Here is a 9,858-nt window from a genome sequence, read left to right on the forward strand (position 1 = left end):
ACATCCCCAGAAAATAAGACCTAGTAGAGGTTTTGCTGAATTGCTAAATATAAGGCCTCCCTCGAAAGTAAGACCTAGTAAAGGTTTTGTTTGGAAGCATGCAGAATCGGTAAATGTACATACCATAGATTATTGTACATGGAAATAAAGGTAGTAACAAGAAATAATAATAATAATATAACTATTCTTGTATCCCACCTCCATCTCCCAGAAGGGACTCAGGGCAGCTTACACAGGGATAAGCCCAACAACAACATAAATTTACATACAAACAAATTTAAAACAGTAATTTTAAAACAGTATAGCAATAAAATATAATATAGAAATTCTTGAAAGGATTCAGTTTGGTTATACTGTTTTGTGATGACAACTACTGTACAGTAAATAATACATTTTCATTTTTAAAAATTCAACCATAAATGTGAATTTGTCTTTGTGGAAAAATAAGATATCCCCTGAAAATAAGACCTAGCGCATCTTTGGGAGCAAAAATTAATACAAGACACTGTCTTATTTTCGGGGAAACAGGGTAGGTTACTATACACACACACGCACACATACTTAGCCAACTACTACTCCACGAATATCTCAGGATATATATACAGTAGAGTCTCACTTATCCAACATAAACGGGCCGGCAGAACGTTGGATAAGCAAATATGTTGGATAATGAGGAGAGATTAAGGAGAAGCCTATTAAACACTAAATTAGGTTATGATTTTACAAATTAAGCACCAAAACATCATGTTATACAACAAATTTGACAGAAAAAGTAGTTCAATAGGCAGTAATGCTACGTAGTAATTACTGTATTTACAAATTTAGCACCAAAATATCACGATATATTGAAAACATTGACTGCAAAAATGCGTTGGATAATCCAGAACGTTGGATAAGTGAGAGTCTACTGTATAAGTAACTACAGTAGAGTCTCACTTATCCAACACTCGCTTATCCAAGCCTCTGGATTATCTAAGCCATTTTTGTAGTCAATGTTTTCAATATATCGTGATATTTTGGTGCTAAATTCGTAAATACAGTAATTACAACATAACATTACTGCGTATTGAACTACCTTTTCTGTCAAATTTGTTGTATAACATGATGATTTGGTGCTTAATTTGTAAAATCATAACCTAATTTGATGTTTAATAGGCTTTTCCTTAATCCCTCCTTATTAGCCAAGATATTAGCTTATCCAAGTTTCTGCCGGCCCATTTAGCTGTATATATACACACACACATACCTAGGATATATAGCCTGCTAGTACCCCATGAATATCTTAGCATATATATAGGTTACTATACACATACATATATACTTAGGATATATAGCCTGCTACTACCCCATGAATATCTTAGCATATATATAGGTTAGTATACACACAAATATACTTAAGATATATAGCCTACTACTACCCCATGAATATCTCAGGATATATATAAGTAATTAACTATATATATAATACACACACACATACACATACCTAGGATATATAGCCTGCTACTACCCCATGAATATCTTAGAATATATATAGCCTGCTGCTACCACATGAATATCTTAGAATATATATATATATATAACTTGCTACTACCACATGCATTTCATAGGGGTTTCATAGGATATATAGCCTACTACCCCATGAATATCTTATGATACATATAGCCTACTATTACCCCATTAATAGCTTAGGTTATATATAGCCTTCTACTACCCCATGCATTTCATAGGGTTGTCTTAAGATATATATAGCTTACTACTACACCATGAATATCTTAGGATAGTCTACTACTACCTCATGCATTTCATAGGGTTGTGTTAGGATATATAGCTTCCTACTACACCATGAATATATTAACATATGTATAGCCTACTACTGCCCCACAAATAGCATAGGCTTATTTTAGGATATATAGCCTATATAGCCTGGATATCTCAGGATATATATAATCTACTACTACGCTGTGCATTGCATAGGGTTGCCTTAATGAATTCAAATCTCCAGGGCCCCTTCCCTGCACTGCCCAATGGAGTCCCACAGGCAACCACAGGAAGTGGCCTTGTGCCATGTGATGGCCTCCATGGGACTCTTTGGCAGCATAGAGAAGATGGAGAGAAGTCACTAGAGTTTCCTGCGTCTGATGGCTATTTGAAAGAGTACATACTGTGCCTCCATTCTGAGCCATATAGGAACCTGAAATTGTGTGGTTATTTATTTGGCTTCTAAAACATGTGGGAGCTAGGAGGAATATTCAGAAATGGTTAAAGTTGGCTAATTTTTGAAGGTGCGGAGTGATTGGGGATGTCAATGGATCCCTTTTGTATGATCGCAATGCAGACGATTCTCACCAGCATTTTTAAAAAATAAATTTTATTGAGTTTTAACAATTTAGGAAAAAGGGGGGGAAATGGGGAGTTGAAAAAGGGTAATCTTGGGGAAAAGGGGGAGAGTAGGTGTGGAAAAAGGAGGATGAGGGATTTAAAAAAAGAAAGGGAAGGAAAAAAAGGTGTGAAATGGAAAATAATAGATAATAATAATAATAATAATAATAATAATAATAATAATAATAATGAAAAAAATAGTTCGACTTCCTTCTGGTTCTTTGCGGTTTGGTTCCTTTCTTATTCATTTTGCTTCCTTCCCATTCTACTGGGCATATTTATTATGTTTCTGTTCCTCTCCTTTTACATATTTAGTAGTAATCATGTGTTCCCTCTTATTTTAAGGTAATTCTCTACTGGTTCCCAATCTGTTTGTTTTATGGGATTTCCCAAGTTCTTTTTTATTAGGAAGGTCAGTTTGTCCATGTCCTTAATTTCCATCAGTTTATTTTTCAATTGGTCAGGATCTGGCATTTCTTCTAGTTGCCAGTGTTTTGCGTAAGCGTTCCTGGCTGCTGTAGTCATGTAGGTGAATAGGATGTCTTCGTTTTGAGTCATAATTAGGTCCTTGTCTGTTAGACCTAATAAATAATATTCTGGGGTGGTTGTTTTTTTTTGGAGAATTTCCTTTTGAAGATGTTTTGGATTTCTTCGTGAATCCTTATCCCAGGGGTCTTCAAACTTTTAAAGCAGAGGGCCAGTCCACAATCCTTCAGACTGTGGAGGGGCCGAATTATCATTTGGAAGAAGAAGAAGAAAAAACGGACAAATTCCTATGCACACTGCACATGTCTTATTTGTAGTGCAAAACAACAACAATGAAAGAACAATATTTAAAAATGCAAACAATTGTAACCGTCCAGCATAAACCTATCAGGATTTCAATGGGAAGTGTGGGCCTGCTTCTGGCCAATGAATTAGGTCAAGTTGTAGCGGAACCTTTGTGCTACGGTCCTTGCGAGTGCAGTGGGAGGAATTGGAGACGGACAACTGGAGTCTTTCCAAGAAAAACAGTTTATTGGCAAGCGGCCGCTGGGGTTCCCCCTAGCACAACACGGTGCTTTCCCAGGGAGAACCCCCAGCGGTGGGCTGAGTAAATATTTATACACATTACAGGGTTCGGGTTATGCCCGCCCACAAGCAAATTCATTGGCTTAGAGTTGTGACGCGGCTCGACTTCCATCCAATCAGCGCTGACCAGCGGCCCGGGTGCACTCTTTCTGTGTCGTGTTCACAATCACTCAGAGCGCCTGCGTGCGCACGCGCAGTTTGTTTATTCTTAGCTTTCATTTCTTCAGAAACACGTGATTTCCCAGAAATCACATGTTTCTGTGAAATTATGCACCCGGGTCGCTAGCCGTCGCCATCTCTGCCCATATATGGCATTTCCTGGGGTTCTTTAACCTCCCGCCTCACTCCCCCATTTTCTTTTTGCGAAGCGCGTGTACAAAAGCTGAAGCAAAGCATTATGGTTCCATCCAATCCCGCTTGGCTTGGAGTATGGCTATCTTTTCTCCAGGTAAAGATTGTGTGACACACCTAGTACACATTTGCATCATTATTGGAGTGCAGCACATAACTGAGAACAATGAACAATCCTAAAATCCCTACCAACAATATGTCCTTCAACCATTCTACTGAGGGTAACCAGCTAGTCACCCAGGAGAAGGGAGACCAACCTCCTACCTCCTGGACATTATTGTAAATTAACTTTTGCAATGACTCGATGTCATCTTCAATAGTACTATTCAAGTTATGAAATTTCACTACACAACGCCCTCTAACCATGGCGCATAAACCCCCCCTGGCTGCCAGTAGGTAGTCAAGGGCCAGCTTATGCTGTAGGGCCATCTGGCTGATTTCTTCTACTTCAGACTGGATTTCCCGGAAAATTTTACCAGTGGCATTTATGGACTTTTCAAGACGGCAAGTCAGGCCCAGAACACTTCTACGATTAGCCTGGGCTACAATCCCTGGGTAGGCACCCAGGGTCAATAAGCCAGTGACCAAGCCTCCTCCTACACGAGAAGCTTCTGAGCCTGACAAAGCCTTATTAATAATTACTTCATCTATACATTCTGGTCCCAGAGGATCGGTTTGGATTATGTCTCGCTTACGTCTAAGTCGTGTTTTATGATAAACTCTAACGGGGAAAGTTAAGTATCCTATTCCAACACATTGATAGCCTCCTGGGTGATAGTTTGTTGCCCACTTATCAAAAAAGAACCACAAGTTGGGGTCTCTGATTAACCATGAAGGCGGCATATCAGGCAGGGTCCTAACGGGCCGTCTTACCTGACCAGTCCCCCAACTAAGATAAGGAAGGTATCCCATCTCACCATCAGTAGAATTGTCAGTTTTGAACATGTCCTCGGGGGGAATAGGTTCGGGGGGAAGATATTCGGGGTACATAGATGTCCACTCGGTATCAGCTAGATTAGGGAAGGCATATGATCTGTTATACAGACCATGTAGATAGAAACGGTCCCGGCAATAGGAGTAGTTTCCTAACCGGGAAAAGAATGCCTGTCTGGGTCCCCAATGTTTCCACATGGAATTATCAACCTCCGGCCCCCCATGGCAGAAGCACAGGCCTCTTGTGGAGGCATGATATCTGAAACGCCGGAATCGGGTGGAGTTTAACTTCCGGGATATGCTTGAAAATAGAGTGGGTGGCCACGCATTCTGGACCTTTACTAGTCCCTCTAAAACAATCTGTGGTTCATCAATCAAATCGGGAAGAAATGAAAAATCTCCTAAGGTGAGGGGGTGTTCATAAATCAATGTTGCCTCTTTCCCATGTTGTTCAAACATATAATTGGCATGTTCTTTTATCCAATTCCCATGTGCTCTTTTTCTAAAAGAAAGAATAAAACTCAGCACAAATAATATACCAAAAACAGTACGCTTTCCTCCCCTCCTCATAACTTGTCTCCCACTTTTTCCTCTCAAAATGTCTAGCCACCATCTCCCGGAGAGCGCCTTTGTTGGGCCATGCTGCGACATACTTGACCACCGACGCTCCGTTGCACCCGAAGGGATCAGCTTCATGGCCTTGTTGACCCCTCAGGGAGTTGCCGGATGATCCTGAGTCTCAGGTCCTCACCAGGAACTCGCTCCGTCCGCCACTCCTCAGGTGCTAGTTTTACACGGGTGTAATGTATCCACGGCTTAATCTCCTTCACCTTCACTGCAGTGGGGGTAGACAGGAGCACAACATAGGGTCCTCGCCACTTGGGTCCCAATGGCTCAATCTTCCAATCCTTGACCAAAACCTCATCACCTGGTGAAAAACAATGTAGAGGTGTGGTAGGGAATGGTGGGTTCAATTCAGAAATGTATTTTTCTAACTGCTGCATTTGTCTGCCCAAAGCCTGAACCTGGGCCAATGTCTGTTTCTCTCCTATGAGGTGTTGCTCAGCTCCTGTCTCTAAGGCTCCCTTCAAGTTCAAAGGGGGTCGTCCATAGAGTCTTTCAAAAGGGGAGAGTCCTGTCCGTTTGTGTGGTGTACATCTGATTCCTAATAATGCCATGGGCAAAACCACCGTCCACGGCAATCCTGTCTCCTGGCAAAGTTTCCCAAGCTGAGCCTTTAATGTCCTATTCATTCTTTCCACTTTTCCAGAAGATTGGGGTCTATATGCACAATGTAACTTCCATTTTATGCCCAAAATTCTACATAATCCTTGCACGGCCTGTTGAATATATGCTGGGCCATTATCTGATCCAATTTCCAAGGGTATGCCAAATCTGGGAATAACATCTTTCATTAGAGCTCTTGATACCTCCACAGCCTTCTCAGTCTTTGTAGGGTAAGCCTCCACCCATCCTGTGTATGTGTCCACGAACACCAGTAAATATTTGTATCCTTTGTATGGGGGCATTTCTGTAAAGTCAGTGACTAAAGCTTCAAAGGGTACCCCACCCACATGTTGGACTCCTGGTGGCTTGAGGGGTCCTTCTCTGGGGTTATTTTTGATACATGTCCAGCATCTTCGGGCTGCTGCTGCCGTTAGGCTATGTAATCCATCGATATACAACTGTCGTCCTAGCAGATTTGCCAATGCCATTTTTCCTAAATGTGTGTTTTGGTGCATGTGTTGGACTATGTGCCATGCCAAGTCCTTAGGGACGTAGACACGGGCGTCTGGCATCACTATGAGTTCTCCTGACCACTGACCCTTCTCCTTTAAGGCCCATTCTTCTTCCTCTGGTGTATATGTAACGTTATGTTCAGTTAATTCTACCTGTAGGGCCATTACCTGATGTTCAATATGGGGCAGCCTAGCTGCCTCTTTGGCTGCCAGATCAGCCTGCCTATTTCCTTGCACTACGGGATCGTCTCCACGTTGGTGCCCTTTACAATGCATCACAGCCACCTGCCTTGGCTTCCAAACCGCCTCCAGGAGATCCACAATCTCTCCGGCATGTTTCACGCACTTTCCTCCAGACGTGAGGAGCCCGCGCTCCTTGTACAGTGCTCCGTGTGCGTGGAGGGTAGTGAAGGCATATTTTGAGTCTGTGTAGATGTTAACCCGCTTTCCGCTTGACAATTCCAACGCTCGGGTCAGGGCAATCAATTCGGCCTTCTGGGCAGAAGTCCCCGGGGGCAGTGACCCTGCTTCCAGCGTTTCTCCCCCCCACCGGACAACCGCATAACCTGAGTGTATTTGATTATTTTCCATAAAGGAGCTTCCATCTGTGAACAGAGTGTCGTCCACCTTCGTCAGTGGCACATCCTTCAAGTCCGGTCGACTGGAGAATACCTCGTCCATCACCTGGGCACACTGATGGATCGTGGTGTCTCCTGGAGTCGGGAGCAGGGTGGCCGGATTCAGAGTGGAGCAAGTCTCCAGGGTCACCAGTGGGTTGTCACACAGCAATCCCTCGTATTTCATTAACCTCTCACTTGTGAGCCAGCGCGGTCCCTTAGTGTCTAACAGTGCCTTAACGCTATGGGGCACCTTAACTGTCAGTGGCTGTCCTAGGGTCAATTTATTCGCTTCTTTGATTAAATCTACTGATGCTGCCACAGCCCTCAGGCAAGGTGGCAATCCATGAGCCACTGTGTCCAATTGCTTTGACAAGTAGGCAACCGGCCTTTGCCATGAACCTAGTGGTTGGGTCAATACTCCAACCGCTGTTCCTTCCCGCTCTGTAGCGAACAGAGTGAATAGTTTTTCCAAATCGGGCAGTCCTAATGCTGGAGATGACATCAATGCTTCTTTTAATGCCTTAAACGCCTGTTGACATTCTTCTGTCCACTCAAACGGATCTTCTCTTCCACCTCTCGTAGCTTGGTACAGCGGCTTAGCCAACACGGCGTAGTTGGGGATCCACTGTCTGCAATATCCTGCTGATCCCAAAAATTCCCGCACCTGTCGCCGGGTACTGGGAGTGGGAATGGCGCAAACAACTTCCTTTCTTTCAGCTCCTAACATCTTCTTTCCTTCGGTCAGATGGAACCCCAAATATTTCACCGTGGGACAGCACAACTGGGCCTTTTTCCTTGACACTTTGTAACCCTTCTCTTCCAATTCCTTGAGTAACCTCAAAGTATGCTCTCTACAGCCCCCTAGTGTCCGGCAAGCGATAAGCAGATCATCTACATATTGAAGCCAAATTCCCTCTTCTTTAGGTATTACAAAATCTTGCAAGTCTTTGGCCAGGGCTTGACCAAAAATGGTCGGGCTGTTCCGGAACCCCTGAGGAAGGCGTGTCCAAACATACTGGGTCCTTTGCCCTGACTGCTGAGATTCCCATTGGAAAGCAAAGATCGGTTGGGATACGGGGGCCAATCGAATGCAAAAGAATGCATCCTTTAAATCCAATACAGTAAACCATTTGGCAAATGCTGGTACTAGACTCATCATGATGTATGGATTAGGCACTACTGGGGTTAGGGGAACGGTGGCTTGATTCACAGCCCGCAAATCTTGAACTGGGCGATATTCTCCTTGTCCTCCAGGTTTCTTGACTGGGAGCAGGGGCGTATTCCACGGGGAACTGCATGGTACCAATATCCCATGCTGCAGAAGTCGCTCTAGATGCTTTCTGATCCCCTGCACCGCCTCTCGACTGACGGGATACTGTGGCTTACATATGGGTCCCATTCCTCTTTTCACTTCCACCACCACCGGTGGAACATATTTAGCTAATCCTGGAGGATTATCTTCTGCCCATACTAAAGGAGTCTCATGCCATGGCCACTGTATTTCTTCAGTAAAAATCCTAACTTGAAACAGTCTCCATTCCTCTTCCATGGGAAATGATATTTCCATTTGTCCATTCTTCATGAACTGGAGTTGTGCTTGTAATTTTGATAAAATGTCCCTTCCCAACAAAGGGACTGGGCAGTCTGGAAGATATAACATCTTATGCTTGACCTGATGTCCGGCCAGATTGCAGGTGCGTTCCTTGAGGAAGGGGCACTTCTGGGTCTTCCCAGACACCCCTATTACTTTCGTAGTTTCCCGAGTTGGTGGACTAATTTTTGTATTTACTATTGATTTTTCGGCACCTGTGTCCACTAAAAAGTCCAATTGTTGGTCCCCGATTTCAAGTGTGACCATCGGCTCCCCGGGGTCCAACAAAACAAGAGCCTGGCTTCCTCATTCCTCTCCTCCATCCATATCTTCCCATTCTTCTTCCATCACAGCTGCTGCAGCTATCACCTCTCTCGCAGGAAAAGGTACGTAGTTTCCACATCCTCTTCCCCTTCCTGGGTTTCTTCCTCTCTCAGGCCTTCCTCTTCCTCTCGGTCCTTCCTGACTTCCTTCTTTTCCTTCCGGGCATTCACCTTTCCAGTGTCCAAACTTCTTACATTTAGCACATTGGTTTCGACCTAACCTCCGAGGGGGCCCTCTTCTTCCTCTTTGTCCCCCTCTGGCATATCCTCCTCTTCCTCTCTGTCCACTTGCACTCTGTTCCATCATGGTAACTAATGCTTGGTATTCCTGCTTCTTCTTCCTGTCCTTCTTCTCCTCTTCTACCTGGTCCCTTGCCATATAAACCTGATCTGTGAGTGCCAACAATTCATTCATAGTCTTTCCTAGAAATCCTGGTTGCTTTTGAATCTTTCTCCGGATGTCAGGAGCCGCTTGACTGATAAAAGACTGTTGAATCGCCCTCCTACCGTTTTCATCCTCCAAATTATACGGGCTATACTTTCTATATGCTGCCTCCAGCCTTTCCAAAAAGGCTGTTGGTGACTCAGATTTTTCCTGTACCACTCCCTGAATTTTTATAATGTTGACGGGTTGCGGCGGGCCCCTCTTTACCGCTTCTACCAATATACGCTGGAATCCTTTCAGTCTCTGCAAATGTCCTTCTTGCTCGGTGTCCCATTGGGGATCTATTTCCACAGGAAACCTCTGTGCTCCCCACTTGGCTGCATCACCATCTTGTGGGGCCCCAACCTGGGCTATGGCTACCCCATTATTCAACACTGCTCTTCTCTCTTCTGATGTGAACAAC

Source organism: Anolis carolinensis, chromosome 5, assembly GCF_035594765.1.
Source record: "Anolis carolinensis isolate JA03-04 chromosome 5, rAnoCar3.1.pri, whole genome shotgun sequence".
Taxonomy (NCBI): domain Eukaryota; kingdom Metazoa; phylum Chordata; class Lepidosauria; order Squamata; family Dactyloidae; genus Anolis; species Anolis carolinensis.